The 16,738-nt window shown below is 46.4% G+C and overlaps 1 pseudogene; it reads left to right on the top strand.

Annotated features, from left to right (window-relative positions):
- LOC112624295 overlaps positions 1-11,097 on the top strand; it is a 20,885-nt pseudogene extending 9,788 nt beyond the window's left edge.
- The last annotated feature ends 5,641 nt before the right edge of the window (positions 11,098-16,738 follow it).

The following is a 16,738-nucleotide window of genomic DNA, read 5'->3' on the forward strand; positions in this document are numbered from 1 at the left end:
TTTTTTTTTTTTTTTTTTTTTGAGACGGAGTCTTGGTCTGTCACCCAGGCTGGAGTGCAGTGGCACAATCTCGGCTCACTGCAAGCTCCGCCTCCCGGGTTCACGCCATTCTCCTGCCTCAGCCTCCCAAGTAGCTGGGACTACAGGCGCCCGCCACCTCGCCCGGCTAATTTTTTTGTATTTTTAGTAGAGACGGGGTTTCACTGTGTTAGCCAGGATGGTCTCAAACTTCTGACCTTGTGATCCGCCCACCTTGGCTTCCCAAAGTGCTGGGATTACAGGCGTGAGCCACCGCGCCCGAACAGCTAATTTTTTTTTTTTTTTTTTTTTTTTTGAGACGGAGTTTCGCTCTGTCGCCCAGGCTGGAGTGCAGTGGCGTGATCTCGGCTCACTGCAAGCTCCGCCTCCTGGGTTCCCGCCATTCTCCTGCCTCAGCCTCCCCAGTAGCTGGGACTACAGGCGCCCGCCACCTCGCCCGGCTAGTTTTTTCTATTTTTTAGTAGAGACGGGGTTTCACCGTGTTAGCCAGGATGGTCTCGATCTCCTGACCTCGTGATCCGCCCGTCTCGGCCTCCCAAAGTGCTGGGATTACAGGCTTGAGCCACCGCGCCCGGCCTAATTTTTTTTTTAAGTTTGTTTTTTTTTTTTTTTTTTTTTTTTACCAGAGACGGGATCTTGAACTCCTCCTGGATTCAAGCAATCCTCCTATCTCAGCTAGCCAAAGTGCTGAGATTACAGGTGTGAGTCACTGCAGCTAACTGCACTATTTTGATTTCTATCACCATAACTTAGTTTAGGTATGCTAGGATTTTAAAAAAATACAGGTAAGTAGCTGGTGCGGTGGCCCATGCCTGTAATCCCAGCACTTTGGGAGGCTGAGGTGGGCAGATCACCTGAGGTCAGGAGTTCGAGACCAGCCTGGCCAACGTGAAACCCCCATCTCTACTAAAAATACAAAAATTATGGCCAAGTGCGGTGGCTGATGCCTGTAATCCTAGCACTTTGGAGGCCGAGGTGGGTGGATCACCCGAGGTCGGAAGTTGGAGACCAGCCTGACCAACATGGAGAAACCCCGTCTCTACTAAAAATACAAAAATTAGCCAGGCGTCATGGTACATGCCTGTAATCCCAGCTACTTGGGAGGCTGAGGCAGGAGAATTGCTTGAACCTGGGAGGCAGAGGTTGCAGTGAGCCAAGATCGCACCACTGCCCTCCAGCCTGGACGACAGAGCAAGACTGGAGGAAAAAAAAAAAAAAAAAGTTAGCCCGGCTTGGTGGCAGGCACCTGTAATCCCAGCTACTCAGGAGGCTGAGGCAAGAGAATTTCTTGAACCTAGGGGGCGGAGGTTGCAGTGAGCCGAGATTGTGCCATTGCACTCAAGGCTGGGTTACAAAGGGAGACTCTGTCTCAAAAAAAAAAAAAAAAAAAAGCGAAACTCCATCTCAAACAAACAAACAAAAACAGATAAGTGTATTATGAAAGAAGTAGAGTTGCCTATAATCCCAGTGGCCCAGGAGTTGGAGACCAGCCTGGGTAACATGGCAAAACCTGTCTCTACTAAAAACATAAAAAATTAGCTGAGCGTTGTGGTGTGAACCTGTAGTCCCAGCTACTTGGGAGGCCAAGGTGGGAGGATTGCTTGAGCCCAGGAGGTCGAGGCTGCAGTGAGCCAAGATTGTGTCACTGCACTCCAGCCTGGGTGACAAAGTGTGACCCTGTCTAAAAAAAAAAAAAAACAAAAGTCTGGATGCAAGTATTCTAGGGCTGCTAAGACAAAAGGGTTTCACTAATTCTTATTTTGCTACTTAGCCAGTCTTCAGATGTGGTTTTTGCCTCATGACCAGCAAAGCTGCTTGACCTTCAGTCATCATGTCCATATTCCAGTCAACAGGAAAAACAAAGGACAGAAGTGCCTATACCTCCCTTCAAGGACAATTTCTGGATGTTACGCACATTGTCTTTGCTTACAATTCACTGTCCAGAATTTAGAGGTGACTGCACCTAGTTACAAGGCAGTGCTGGAAATGTAGTCTTTCTTCTGGACCATCTCACGCCCAAGTGAAAATCAGGAATTTCATAATATTGTGACTTGTGAGTTGTATACCAAAACCAAACAAGTCCATTATTATGGTGACAGAAAGTGATGTCAATGCCTAAGGTTTGGTCAATCTCTTAAAATTGACAGGCTGACAAAAAGGAGGGAGTTATTAAATTAAAGAAATAAGAGGCTAGTGGCCTGACACTATCTCCATACTTTGAGTTCCTATGTAACAAACTGCAACTGTTATAACTTAGTATATAAACAAACTCAAACCTAATCTAGAAGTATGATTTTTATAACAGACTACTGTGTCTCACCCAATCACAGGCAGTTGATTGATCAGACCAAGTTCAAATAAGGCAAACACAGAACTGTAACCAAGCAAGCTATTTCTGTACTTTACTTTCCTATTCAGGTTATAAAAGCTCACTGCTCACACTGCAGAGTGCAGCGCTCTAAACCCATTTCAGTACTGAGTGCTGCCTAGTTCGTGAATCACTTTTTGCTCAAATAAACTCTGTCAAATTAAAAAAAAAAAGGAAGAAAGAAATAAACAAAAAGAAAGAAAGAAAAAGAAAGAAAACTAGGGATTTTGCCAGGTGTGGTGGCTCATGCCTGTAATCCCAGCACTTTGGAAGGATGAGGTGGGTGGATCATGAGATCAGGAGTTCCAGACCAGCCTGACTAACATCGTGAAACCCGGTCTGTACTAAAAATACAAAAATTAGCTGGGTGTGGTGGTGTGTGCCTGTAATCCCAGCTACTTGGGAGGCTGAGGCACGAGAATCACTTGCAGTGAGCCGAGATCGTGCCACTGCATTCCAGCCTGGGCGACTGAGCGAGACTCCATCTCAAAAAACGAAAACAAAACAAAACAAATCAAAGAAAACGAGGGATTTCATTTTATTTTATTTTATTTTATTTTATTTTATTTTATTTTGCGACAGAGTCTCACTCTGTCGCTCAGGGTGGAGTGCAGTGGCGTGATCTTGATTCATTGCAACCTCGGCCTCCCTGGTTCTAGTGATTCTTCTGCCTTAGCCTCTCAGTAGCTGGGATTATAGGCACCCACCACCATGCCCAGCTAATTTTTGTATTTTAGTACAGACAGGGTTTCACCATGTTGGCCAGGCTAGTTTTGAACTGATGAGTTCAGGTGATTCTCCTGCTTTGGCCTCCCAAAGTGCTGGGATTACAGGTGCGAGCCATTGCACCTGGCCTTTTTTTTTTAAAATTTATTTTTTCTTTTTTAGTTTCTCTTTTTTGGTTCTTTTTTCTTTTTTCTTTTTATTTATTTATTTATTTATTTATTTATTTATTTATTTATTTATTTTTTGAGATGGAGTCTCGCTCTGTCGCCCAGGCTGGAGTGCAGTGGTGCAATCTCAGCTCACTGCAAGCTCCGCCTCCCAGATTCACGCCATTCTCCTGCCTCAGCCTCCCAAGTAGCTGGAACTACAGGTGCCCGCCACCACACCCGGTCAATTTTTTCTGTTTTTAGTAGAGACGGGGTTTCACCATGTTAGCCAGGATGGTCTTGATCTTCTGACCTTGTGATCCACCCACCTAGGCCTCCCAAAGTGTTGGGATTACAGGCGTGAGCCACCACGCCCGGCCTTTTTAATTTTTTTTAATTAAAAAAATTTTTTTGAGATGGAGTTTCACTTTTGTTGCCCAGGCTGGAGTGCGATGGTGCTCTCTTGGCTCACTGCAACCTCCTCCTCCCAGGTTCAAGTGATTCTCCTGCCTCAGCCTCCCTAGTAGCTGGGATTACAGGCATGTGCCACCACATCTGGTTAATTTCATGTTTTTAGTAGAGACAGGGTTTCACCACGCTGGCCAGTCTGGTCCCGAACTTCTGATCTCAGGTGATCCGCCTGCCTTGGCCTCCCAATGTGCTGAGATTACAAGTGTGAGCCACTGCGCCCAGCCTATTGTATTTTTTTTTGAGAGGAGTCTTGCTCTGTCACCCAGGCTCGAGTGCAGTGATGCATTCTTGGCTCAGTGCAACATATACCTCCTGGACTTAAGCAATTCTCCTGCTTCAGCCTCCCAAGTAGCAGAGACTACAGGAGCCCAATACCATGCCAACATAATTTTTTATTTTGGAGATGGAGTTTTGCCCTTATTGTCCAGGTTGGAGTGCAATGGCGCATTCTCGGCTCACTGCAACCTCCACCTCTTGAGTTCAAGCAATTCTCCTGCCTCAGCCTCCCAAGTAGCTGGGATTACAAGCATGCATCACCACGGCCAGCTAATTTTGTATTTTCAGTAAAGGTGGGGTTTCTCCAGGTTGGTCAGGCTGGTCTTGAACTCCCAACCTCAGGTGATCTGCCTGCTCGGCCTCCCAAAGTGCTGGGATTACAGGTGTGAGCCACCACACCTGACTGCAAATTTCTTTTGTTTTTGTTTTTGTTTTTAGATGTAGTCTTGTTCTGTTGCCCAGGCTGAAATAAAATGGAATGATCTTGGCTCACTGCAACCTCTGCCTCCCAGGTTCAGGGGATTCTCCTGCCTCAGCCTCCTGAGTAGCTGGGATTACAGGCATGTGCCACCATGCCCCACTAACTTTTTTTTTTTTTTTTGAGACAGAGTTTTGCTCTTTCGTCCAGGCTGGAGTGCAGTGGTGCGATCTTGGTTCACTGCAACCTCTGCCTTTGTTTCAAGCGATTCCCCCCTGCCTCAGCCTCCCGAGTAGCTGGGATTACAGGTGCCCACAACCACGTCCAGCTATTTTTTTTTTTTTGTATTTTTAGTAGAGAAGGAGTTTCATCATGTTGTCCAGGATGGTCTTGAAGTCCTGACCTCGTGATCTGCCCACCTCAGCCTCCCAAAGTGCTGGGATTATAGACATGAGCCACCGCGCCTGGCTGTGCCCCACTAATTTCTTTTTTTTTGAGACGGAGTTTCGCTCTTGTTGCCCAGGCTGGAGTGTAATGGCGCAATCTTGGCTCAGTGCAACCTCTGCCTCTTGGGTTTACGCGATTCTCCTGCGTCAGCCTCCTGAGTAGCTGGGATTACAGACATGCACCACCATACCCAGCTAACTTTGCACTTTTAGTAGAGATAGGTTTCACCATGTTCGTCAGGATGGTCTCAAACTCTTGACCTTGTGATCCACCTGCCTCGGCTTCCCAAATTACAGGTGTGAGCCACTATGTCTGACAATTTTTGTTTTTTTAGTAGAGGAGGGGTTTCACCATGTTGGCCAGGCTGGTCTCGAACTCCTTACCTCAAGTGATCTGCCTGCCTCGGCCTTCCACAGTGCTAGGATTATAGGTGTGAGCCACCGCACCCGGCCACCAGGCTAAATTTTTTTTGTATTTTTAGTAGAGACGGGGTTTCACCATGTTGGCCAGACTCATCTTGAATTCCTGACCTCAATGATCCACCTACCTTGGCCTCCGAAATTGCTGGGATTACAGGCATGAGCCACTGCGCCCGGCCAGGATTTTATTAGTAAGGAAGAAGAAATAAGATTAGTAAATCAAAGTTATACATATTTCTATTATATATTACTGTTTATTATACATAGTATTATATCATTGTATGCTTTTAATATTTATTGAATACCAGGAAAATATACAATAAAAATATTTTTCTTTAAAACAAATTAAAGTGGGCTGGGCATGGTGGCTCATGCCTATAATCTTAGCACTTTGGCAGGCCCATGTAGGAGGATTGCTTGAGCTCAGGAGGTTGAGACCAGCCTGGGCAATGTAGTGAGACCCTTATGTACAGACAAAAACTAGCCAGGCGTGGCGGTGCCTGCTTGTAATCTCAGCTACTTGGGAAGTTGAGGTCGGAGGATTGCTTGAGCCCAGGAGGTTGAGGCTGCAGTGGACTGAGACTGTGCCCCTATACTCCAGCCTGGGCAACAGAAGGAGACTCTCTCTAAAAAAAAAAAAGTTAGCCAGGCATGGTGGGGCATGCCTTTAGTCCCAGCTACTCGAGAGGCTGAGGTAAGAGGATAGCTCGCACCTGGGAGGTTGAGGTTGTAGTGACTCACTGCACTCCAGGCTGGACTACAGAGAAACACCCTGTCTCACAGACACACCAAAAAAGCAAAAAACATTAATTATTTTTCCCCTAGTAAAGATCTTTCTTGTTACCTACTATGAATATAACGAAGTAGTGTTTTTAAAAGTATGAAGACTGTAGCAGAATGGCTATATTTAAGTCATGGCTCCACAGTTTACTTGCAGTTGTACACTTTGGATAAGTCACTTACTTCACCTCTCTAGTTGCAATTTTGTTGTCTGTAATGTGAGGATAATAGTACCTACCTCATAGGGTTGCTACGAAGATGAAATGGACCAGGTGCAGTGGCTCACGCCTATAATCCCAGCACTTTGGGATTCTGAGGAGGGCAGATCACTTGAGGTCCGGAGTTCGAAACTAGCCTCGCTAACATGGTGAAAACCCATCTCTACTAAAAATACAAAAATTAGCTGGGTGCAGCAGCTCACACCTGTAATCTCAGCACTTTGGGAGACTGAGGCAGGCAGATCACCTGAGGTCAGGAATTTGAGACCAGCCTGGCCAACATGGTAAAACTTCATCTCTACTAAAAATACAAAAATTAGCTGGGTGTGGTGGCGAACGCCTGTAATCCTAGCTTTTTGGGAGGCTGAGGCAGGAGAATCTCCTGAACCCAGAAGGTGGAGGTTGCAGTGAGCCAGCATCGCACCACTGCACTCCAGACTGGGCGACATGTTGAGTGAGACTCTGTCTCCAAAAAATAAAAAAAAAAAACCCAATAAAAATACAAAAATTAGCTGGGAGTGGTCGTGCATGCATGTAGCCCCAGGTATTCGGGAGGCTTAGGCAGGAGAATCGCTTGAAAGTGGGAGGTGGGGCCGGGCGCGGTGGCTCAAGCCTGTAATCCCAGCACTTTGGGAGGCCGAGGCGGGTGGATCACGAGGTCAGGAGATCGAGACCATCCTGGCTAACATGGTGAAACCCCGTCTCTACTAAAAATACAAAAAACTAGCCGGGCGAGGTGGCGGGCGCCTGTAGTCCCAGCTACTCGGAGGCTGAGGCGGGAGAATGGCGTGAACCCGGGAGGCGGAGCTTGCAGTGAGCCGAGATAACGCCACCGCACTCCAGCCTGGGCGACACAGTGAGACTCCGTCTCAAAAAAAAAAAGAAAAAAAAAAAAAAAAAAAAGAAAGTGGGAGGTGGAAGTTGCAGTGAGCCGAGATCATGCCACTGCACTTCAGCCTGGGAGACAAAGCAAGACTCCTTCTCAAAAAAAAAAAAAAAAAAAAGATGAAATGTATTTATACACCCATAAATACATAGAGCAGTAAGTATTCAATAAATGCTGTAATTGTGGTTGAAACTTTAGAAAATTCAAAAAATTAGGAAGAGCAAGAAAAGGTAATCAATAATCCATCTTCCAAAGGCAGCCAATATTAAAATATTGAAGTATTTACTTACAATAAAATTTCCATGGATATTTGTACCCAGTGGAAATACTTATGTATGTGATTTGTATCTTATTTTTTATTTTTATTTTTTAGTCCAGGTCTTGCTCTGTCATGCAGCCTGGAGATTCATCCCCCTGCCTTAGTAGCTGGGACTACAGGTATGCACCACCTCACCTGGCTAATTTTTGTATTTTTTGTAGAGAGGAGGTTTCACCATGTTGGCCAGGCTGATCTTAAACTCCTGGGCTCAGGTGATCCACCCGCCTTGGCCTCCCAAAGTGCTGGGATTACAGGTGTGTGAGCTACTGCGCCCAGTTGATTTGTCTCTTCTTTAGTCCAGAGCCTCTCTTCTCATCTTCATTCTGCTTTGTGTCTCAGGAGGGACTCATGAGGACTCCATCAATGGATTATACTGAGCTCTTCTATTTGGGTTTACCTAATGGGGACACTGTGATAGGGTATTAATTTCCCTTCTCCTTTGAGGAAGTTCTCCTTTGAGGAAGTGGGGTGGGTTGGCTGTGCCCCTTTACTGAAGGTCTCACCTCTTGTCTTTCCATGACACCTCTTGTCTTTCCTTTCTCTCTTTCCATATGGCCATGCTTTCTGGGATCTCCATTTCAGCCTACGTTTGGTAACTGCTGTTGATAGACAGCTGCAACAAGTTCTGCAATAATCTTTATTGGTTTCCCTGAACCTTTTGTAAATGATTCCTTTGCTAAATCTCCTCAAATTACCCAGTTTGAGTGTACCATGTCCTTTCTTCTAGGACTTTGATACATAGGAGAAGAACAAAGTTTTTTTCAGGAAGATTAATTTTAGTAGCTGTATAATATTCTAGAGTGCCAATATACCAACAATAATGGCAATTACTTAATGTGCATGCCAGGTGCTTTATAGACATCATTTTATTCAGTAATTAGCACCTCCAGAGATTAGTATTTTACAGATGAGGAAAATGACTTCATGGAAGGCTGAAAACTTATTTGCCTGAAGTGACAGAGCTAATAAGCAGCAAGGTCAGTCTTACTTCAGAATCTGTATTCTTCCCACTAAGCCCAGTGGTTCCAAAGCCCAGCTAACCATGAAAGAGAAAAATCTGGCTGGCACAGTGGCTCATGCCTGTAATCCCAAAACTTTGGGAGGCTGAGGCAGGCAGATCTTTTGAGCTTTTGACTACCTGGCCAACCTGGCAAAACCACATCTCTACTACAAATACAAAACTTAGCCGGGCGTGGTGGTGCACACCTGTAATCTCAGCTACTTGGGAGGCTGAGACACAAGAATCACTTGAACCTGGGAGGCAGAGGTTGCAGTGAGCTGAGATCGAGCCACTGCACTCCAGCCTGGGTGAGGGAGTGAGACTCTGTCTCAAAAAAAAAAAAAAAGGAGAGAGGGAGAGAAATCTATTTCCACTCCCAGAGATCTTAACTTAGTAGGTCAAGAGTAAGACCCATAAATCTCTATTTTTATAAAAGTTCCTCGGGGGATTCTGATGATAAGCTAGATTTGGGAAAGAAAGCACCGTTTACCTCATCTTAATATACTGATGTTTCCTTTTTATTGGATATTTAGATCATCTGTACATTTTGTCCTTATAAATAAGACTGAAATAAAGATGGTTACATATAAAGTCTTGCCCATATTTAATACTGTTCACATAATACAAGTCTCAAAAGAATGAATGGTGAATCAAAAATAGAAATATTTTTGGCCGGGCGTGGTGGCTCATGCCTGAGGATCACCTGAGGTCAAGAGTTTGAGACCAGCCTGGCCAACATGGTGAAACCTCGTCTCTACTAAAGACAAAAAAATTAGCCAGGTGTGGGGGCACACATCTGTAATCCCAGCTACTTGGGAGGCTGAGGCACAAGAATCGCTTGAATCTAGGAGGCGGAGGTTGCAGTGAGCTGAGATCGCACCACTGCACTCCAGCCTAGGCTACAGAGCAAGACTCCATCTCAATATATAAATAAATTTTAAAAATAAATAGGCCGGGCGCGGTGGCTCAAGCCTGTAATCCCAGCACTTTGGGAGGCTGAGACGGGCGGATCACAAGGTCAGGAGATCGAGACCATCCTGGCTAACATGGTGAAACCCCGTCTCTACTAAAAATACAAAAAACTAGCCGGGCGAGGTGGCGGGCGCCTGTAGTCCCAGCTACTCGGGAGGCTGAGGCAGGAGAATGGCATAAACCCGGGAGGCAGAGCTTGCAGTGAGCTGAGATCCGGCCACTGCACTCCAGCCTGGGCGACAGAGCGAGACTCCGTCTCAAAAAAAAAAAAAAAAATAAATAAATAAATAAATGGTCCTTGGCAAAGCCTGAGTCCTGTCCTCTCACTCCTCCCCAGTCAGAACGAGCTTCACCATTCGCTCCACCTTCTCCACCAACTACCGGTCCCTGGGCTCTGTCCAGGTGCCCAGCTATGGCGCTCGGCCAGTCAGCAGCTCAGCCAGCATCTATGCAGGTGCCGGGGGCTCTGGTTCCTGGATCTCCGTGCCCCGCTCCACCAGCTTCTAGCGCGGCATTGGGTTTGTGGGCCTGGCCACCGGAACGGCCGGGGGTCTGGCAGGAATGGGAGGCATCCAGAACGATAAAGAAGCCATGCAAAGCCTGAACGACAGCCTGGCCTCCTACCTGGACAGAGTGAGGAGCTTGGAGACCGAGAACCGGAAGCTGGAGATCAAAATCCGGGAGCACCTGGAGAAGAAGGGACCCCAGGCCATTACTTCAAGACCATCGAGGACCAGAGGGCTCAGATCTTCACAAATACTGTGGACAATGCCCGCATCGTTCTGCAGATTGACAATGCCCGTCTTGCTGCTGATGACTTTGGAGTCAAGTATGAGACAGAGCTGGTCATGCACCATTCTGTGGAGAACTACATCCATGGGCTTCGCAAGGTCACTGATGACACCAATGTCACTCGCTGCAGCCGGAGACAGAGATCGAGGCTCTCAAGGAGGACCGGGTCTTCATGAAGAAGAACCATGAAGAATAAGTAAAAGACCTGCAAGCCCAGATTGCCAGCTCTGGGTTGACCGTGGAGGTAGATGCCCCCAAATCTCAACACCTTGCCAAGATCATAGCAGATATCCGGGCCCAATATGACGAGCTGGCTTGGAAGAACCGAGAGGAGCTCGACAAGTACTGGTCTCAGCAGACTGAGGAGAAGACCACATTGGTCACCACTCAGACCGCTGAGGTTGGAGCTGCTGAGATGCCACTCATGGAACTGAGACATACAGTCCAGTCCTTGGAGATCGACCTGGACTCCATGAGAAATCTGAAGGCCAGCTTGGAGAACAGCCTGAGGGAGGTGGAGGCCCGCTACGCCCCGCAGATGGAGCAGCTCAACGGGATCCTGCTGCACCTGGAGTCAGAGCTGGCACAGACCCGGGCAGAGGGACAGCGCCAGGCCCAGGCCCTGCTGAACATCAAGGTCAAGCTGGAGGCTGAGATTGCCACCTACCGCCGTCTGCTGGAAGATGGCAAGGACTTCAATCTTGGCGATGCCCTGAACAGCAGCAACTCCATGCAAACCATCCAGAAGACCGCCACCCGCAGGACAGTGGATGGCAAAGTGGTGTATGAGAGCAACGACACCAAAGTTCTGAGACATTAAGCCAGTAGAAGCAGGGTACCTTTTGGGGAGCAGGAGGCCAATAATCAGTTCAGAGGTAAAATAAATAAATATTTTTAAGATTTTTGATTTTTTTGAGATGGAGTCTTGCTCTGTTGCCCAGGCTGGAGTGCAGTGGCACCATCTCGGCTCACTGCAACCTCCGCCTCTGGGGTTCAAGCAATTCTCCTGCCTCATATTCTGGAGCAGCTGGGACTACAGGTGCACTCCACCACGCCCAGCTAATTTTTGTATTTTTAATAGAGATGGGGGTTTCACCATATTGGCCAGCCTGGTCTCGAACTCGTGATCCACCCACCTTGGCCCCCCAAAGTGTTGGGATTACAGGCATGAGCCACTGTGCCTGGCCACTTTTTGATGTTTTATTCAAACATTCATTTATTTGGCTACTTAAATATTCATTTAAAAATTCTGCATGCTTTCCCTGCCTGGCCAACATGGTGATATCCCATCTCTGCTAAAAATACAAAAATTGCCAGGCATGGTGGCTCACGTCTGCAATCCCAGCACTTTGGGAGGCTGACCACCTGAGGTCGAGAGTTCGAGACCAGCCTGGTCAATGTGGTGAAACCTCGTCTCTACTAAAAATACAAAAACTAGCTGGGCGTGGTGGTGGGCGCCTGTAGTCCCAGCTACTTGGGAGACTAAGACAAGAGAATCGCTTGAACCTGGGAGGTGGAGGTTGCAGTGAGCCAAGATTGTGCCACGGCAATCCAGCCTGGGCGACACAGCCAGACTCTGTCTCAAACAAAACAAAACAAAAGAAAACATCACAAAAATTAGCTGGGCGTGGTGGCACATGCCTGTAATCCCAGCCACTTGGGAGGGTGAGGCAGGAGAATCACTTGAACCTGGGAGTTGGAGGTTGCAGTGAGCCGGGATTGCACCACTGCACTCCAGCCTGGGCAAGAAGAGTAAAACTCCATCTCAGAAAAAAAAAAAAAAAAAAAAAAAAAAATCTGCATGCTTTCTACCAATATTTATTTATTCATTTTTCTACAAATATTTATTAGACATTTATCATGTGCCAAACACTATGCCAGAGTTTTGAAATACAACAGTGAGGCCAGGTACGGTGGCTCATGCCTGTAATCCCAGCACTTTGGGAGGCCAAGGCAGGAGGATCACCTGAGGTCAGGAGTTCAAGACCAGCCTGGCCAACATGGTGAAACCCCATCTCTACTAAAAACAAAAAAATTAGCCAGGGATGGTGGTGCAGGCCTGTAATCCCAGCTACGTGGGAGCCTGAGGCAGAAGAATCGCTCGAACCTGGGAGGAGGTTGCAGTGAGCCAGGATCAAGCCATTGCACTCCAGCCTGGGTAACAAGAGCAAAACTCCATCTCGGAAAAAAAAAAAACAAACTGCATTCTTTCTACAAATATTTACTAGACCTTTATCACGTGCCAAGCACTGTGCCAGAGTTTTAAAATAGTGAGACTGGGTGTAGTGGCTCATGCCTGTAATCCCAGCACTTTAGGAGGCCAAGGCAGGAGAATCACTTAAGCCCAGGAGTTTGAGACCAGCTTGGGCAAAGTGGTAAAACCCTGGCTCTACTAAAAATACAAAAATTAGCAGGTCATGGTGGCACGCACCTATGGTCCCATCTACTTGGGAGGCTGAGGTGGGAGGATCTCTTGAACCCGGGAGTGGGAGGTTACAGTGAACTGAGATCATGCCACTGCACTCCAGCCTGGGTAACACAGTGAGACTCCACCTTAAAATAATAATAATAATAATAATAATGTAAATAAAATATTTAATTTACAATTGCAATTGGTCTATGAAGGAAGAGTAAGGGAGAATATAACTTCTGATTTGTATATGATTAGTGAAGATATTATTAAGGAAATGACATTTACACTGAAGCTTGATGAATGGCTAGATGCTGGCTGTGCAAAGAGGGAAGAGACAACATTCCAGGCAGAGGAAGTGGCATATGTAAAGGCCCAAACATGATGTGAGGGAATGTGGCAAGTTATCTAAAATAGATGTACATTGTAAGACATGTGTGTCATATGGCCATGTATATACTGAGGTAAAACAAGAGTGAACATGGAGGAATTAATTAAGTTATTGTAGTGGTTTATGAAGAAGATGAAGTAGGAAGGAGAAGACTGACAGCTTGAAGTAGAGAGGTGTCAGTAGAGATAATGAAAAGTGGATGGATTACAGATTTATTTAGAAAGTAGGGCTGGTCGCAGTGGCTCACACCTGTAATACCAGTACTTTAGGAGGCCAAAGCGGGTGGATCACTTAAGGTCAGGAGTTTGAGACCAGCCTCAGCAACATGGTGAAACCCCGACTCTACTAAAAATACAAACATTAGCCAGCCGTGATGGCACCTGCCTGTACCAGCTGCTGAGGTGGGAGGATCGCCTGAGCCCAGGAGGCGGAGGTTGCAGTGAGCCGAGATTGCGCCACTGCACTCCAGCCTGGAGGACAGAGCCAGACTCCATCTCACACAAAGAAAACCAAAAAAAAAAAAAAAAAAAGAGGAAAAAATGGATTTAGGGCCAGGTGAGGTGGCTCATGCCTGTAATCTCAACATTTTGGGAGGCTGAGCTGGGAGGAATAGATTGAACTCAGAGTTCAAGCCAGCCTGGACAACATAGTGAGGCCACGTCTCTACAAAAAAAAAAAAAAAAAAAAATGCCGGGCGTGATGGTGTGTGTCTGTGTTCCCAACTACTGGGAGGCTGAGGTGGGAGGATCCCTTGAGCCCAGGATGCTGCAGTGAGCCGTGTTTGTACCACTGCACTCCAGCCTAGGTAAGAGTGAGATCCTGTCTCAATAATAATAATAATAGGCCGGGTGCGGTGGCTCAAGCCTGTAATCCCGGCACTTGGAGAGGCTGAGACGGGTGGATCACGAGGTCAGGAGATCGAGACCATCCTGGCTAACACGGTGAAACCCCGTCTCTACTAAAAATACAAAAAAAAAAAACAAAAAAAAACTAGCCGGGCAAGGTGGCGGGCACCTGTAGTCCCAGCTACTCGGGAGGCTGAGGCAGGAGAATGGTGTGAACCCGGGAGGCGGAGCTTGCAGTGAGCTGAGATCCGGCCACTGCACTCCAGCCTGGGTGACACAGCACTCCAGCCTGGGCGACACAGCGAGACTCCATCTCCAGAAAAAAAAAAAAATAATAATAATAATAATAATAATGGGCCGGGTGTGGTGGCTCATGCTTGTAATCCCAGCACTTTGGGAGGCCGAGAAGGGTGGATCACCTGAGGTCAGGAGTTTGAGACCAGCCAGACCAACATGGTGAAACCCCGTCTCTACTAAAAATACAAAAATTAGCTGGGCGTCATTACAGGCACCTGTATTTATTTGATAAGTAATATCAAATGAAATGAACAAGGATGATTACTGCAGTAGTGTTTGTGGAAAAAACTGACTATACCCCAGGACAGCAAGGTCAGGAATTTGAGACCAGCCCAGCCAACACAGAAAAACACCATCACTACTAAAAATACAAAAAATTAGCCAGATATGGTGGCACATGCCTATAATCCCACTTCTCTGGGGGCTGAGGCAGGAGAATTGTTTGAACCTGGGAGGCAGAGGTTGCAGTGATTCAAGATTGCACCATTGCATTCCAGCCTGTGCCACAGAGCGAGACTCCATCTCAAAAAACAAAACTAAACATAAATGCACTGTAACTTTGTCATACAAGGGATTACAAAAAGTAGTCAAAGGGACTAAAGTTACCTATACAAACATGGAAAAATGTAAAAATTACCTCAAAATGGATTACAGATTTAAACGTAAAATGTAAAACTATAAGCGTTTAGAAGAAAACACAGGAGAAAATCTCCAGGACCTGTGCCTTGTTGAGGAATTCTTAGATGTGACACCAAAAGCACAATCCATTAAAAAAAAGGATAAATTAGACTTCATCAAAATTAAAAACTTTTGTTGTGATTTACCAATCACATATCTGATAAAGAACTCATATCTAGACTATATGAATAATTTTCAACTCAACAGTAAAAAAACAAAAACAAAACCAGTTAGAAAATGAGTAAAACCCAGCCAGGCATGGTGGCTCACACCAGTAATCCCAGCACTTTGGGAGGCCAAGGGAGGAGGATTCCTTGATCCCAGGAGTTTGAGACCAGCCTAGGCAACATAATGACACCCTCACTTCTACAAAAAATTTTAAAAAATTAGCCAGGTGTAGTGACACACAACTGTAGTCCCAGCTTGGGGAGGTTGAGGTGGGAGGACCACTTTAGCCCAGGAGGTTGAGGCTGCAGTTAACTGTGATCGTGCCACTACACTCCAGCCTGGGTAACAGAGCAAGACTTTGTCTCAAAAAAATTAAAAAATTGGCCAGGCACAGTGGCTCATACCTGTAATCCCTGCCTTTTGGGAGGCTGAGGTGAGCAGATCACTTGAGGTCAGGAGTTCAAGACCAGCCTGTCCAACATGGTGAAAGCCTGTCTCTGCTAAAAATACAAAAATTAGGCGGGCGTGGTGGTGCTCGCCTGTAATCCCAGCTACTTGGGAGGCTGAGGCAGGAGAATTGCTTGAACCTGGGAGATGGAGGTTGCAGTGAGCTGAGATTGTGCCACTACACTCCAGCCTGAGTGACAGAGCGAGACTCCATTACAAAAAAGAAAGAAGAAAGGAGGACTCCAGGAGAGAATGAAAGTTGTGTTATAGTTATAGGAAACTAAAACTAAATGCCTTGTAGAAATATCAATCATGTAAATCCAGAAACAGGCAACCCAGCCCATTTTGAGGAAATTACATAAGTGGAATCAGGCCATAAGTATGCCCTTGAGACTGGCTTTTCCAGGCTGCATAATGCCCTAGAAAGCCACCCAATTTGTTGCATGTATCAATAGGTTGTTCTTTTTTAATGCTGGGTATTCCATGGTATGGAGGTACCACAGTCTATGTAACCATTCACCATTTTTTCTAAAAACTATTTATTTATTTTATTTTATTTTGAGACGGAGTCTCGCTCTGTCACCCAGGCTGGAGTGCAGTGGCACGATCTCAGCTCACTGCAACCTCTGCCGCCCAGGCTCAAGCAACTCTCTGCCTCAGCCTCCCAAGTAGCTGGGATTATAGGTGACTGCCACCATGCCTGGCTAATTTTTGTATTTTTAGTAGAGATGGGGGTTCACCATCTTGGCCAGGCTGGTCTTGAACTCCTGACCTCGCAATACACTGCCTCGGCCTCCCAAAGTGCTGTGATTACAGGTGTGAGCCACTGCACCCGTTCTTTTTTTTTTTTTTTGCTATGGAGTCTTGCTCTGTTGCCCAGGCTGGAGTGCAGTGGCATGATCTTGGCTTCTTGGCTTACTGTGACCTCTGCCTCCCGAGTTCAAGTGATTCTTCTGCCTCAGCCTCCTGAGTAGCTGGGACTACAGGCACGTGCCACCACTCCTGTTTAATTTTTGTATTTTTAGTAGAGACGCAGTTTCACCGTATTGGCTAGGCTGGTCTTGAACTCCTGACCTTGTGATCTGCCCGCCTGGGCCTCCCAAAGTGCTGGGATTACAGGCGTGAACCACTGCACCCAGCCATCATTCATCTTTTAAGGGACATTTTGGTGGTTTCCGGGTTAGGACTATTTCATATAAAGCTTCTGTGACTGTTCATGTACAGT

The sequence above is a fragment of the Theropithecus gelada genome, chromosome 5, assembly GCF_003255815.1.
Source record: "Theropithecus gelada isolate Dixy chromosome 5, Tgel_1.0, whole genome shotgun sequence".
In the NCBI taxonomy this organism is placed as follows: Eukaryota; Metazoa; Chordata; class Mammalia; order Primates; family Cercopithecidae; genus Theropithecus; species Theropithecus gelada.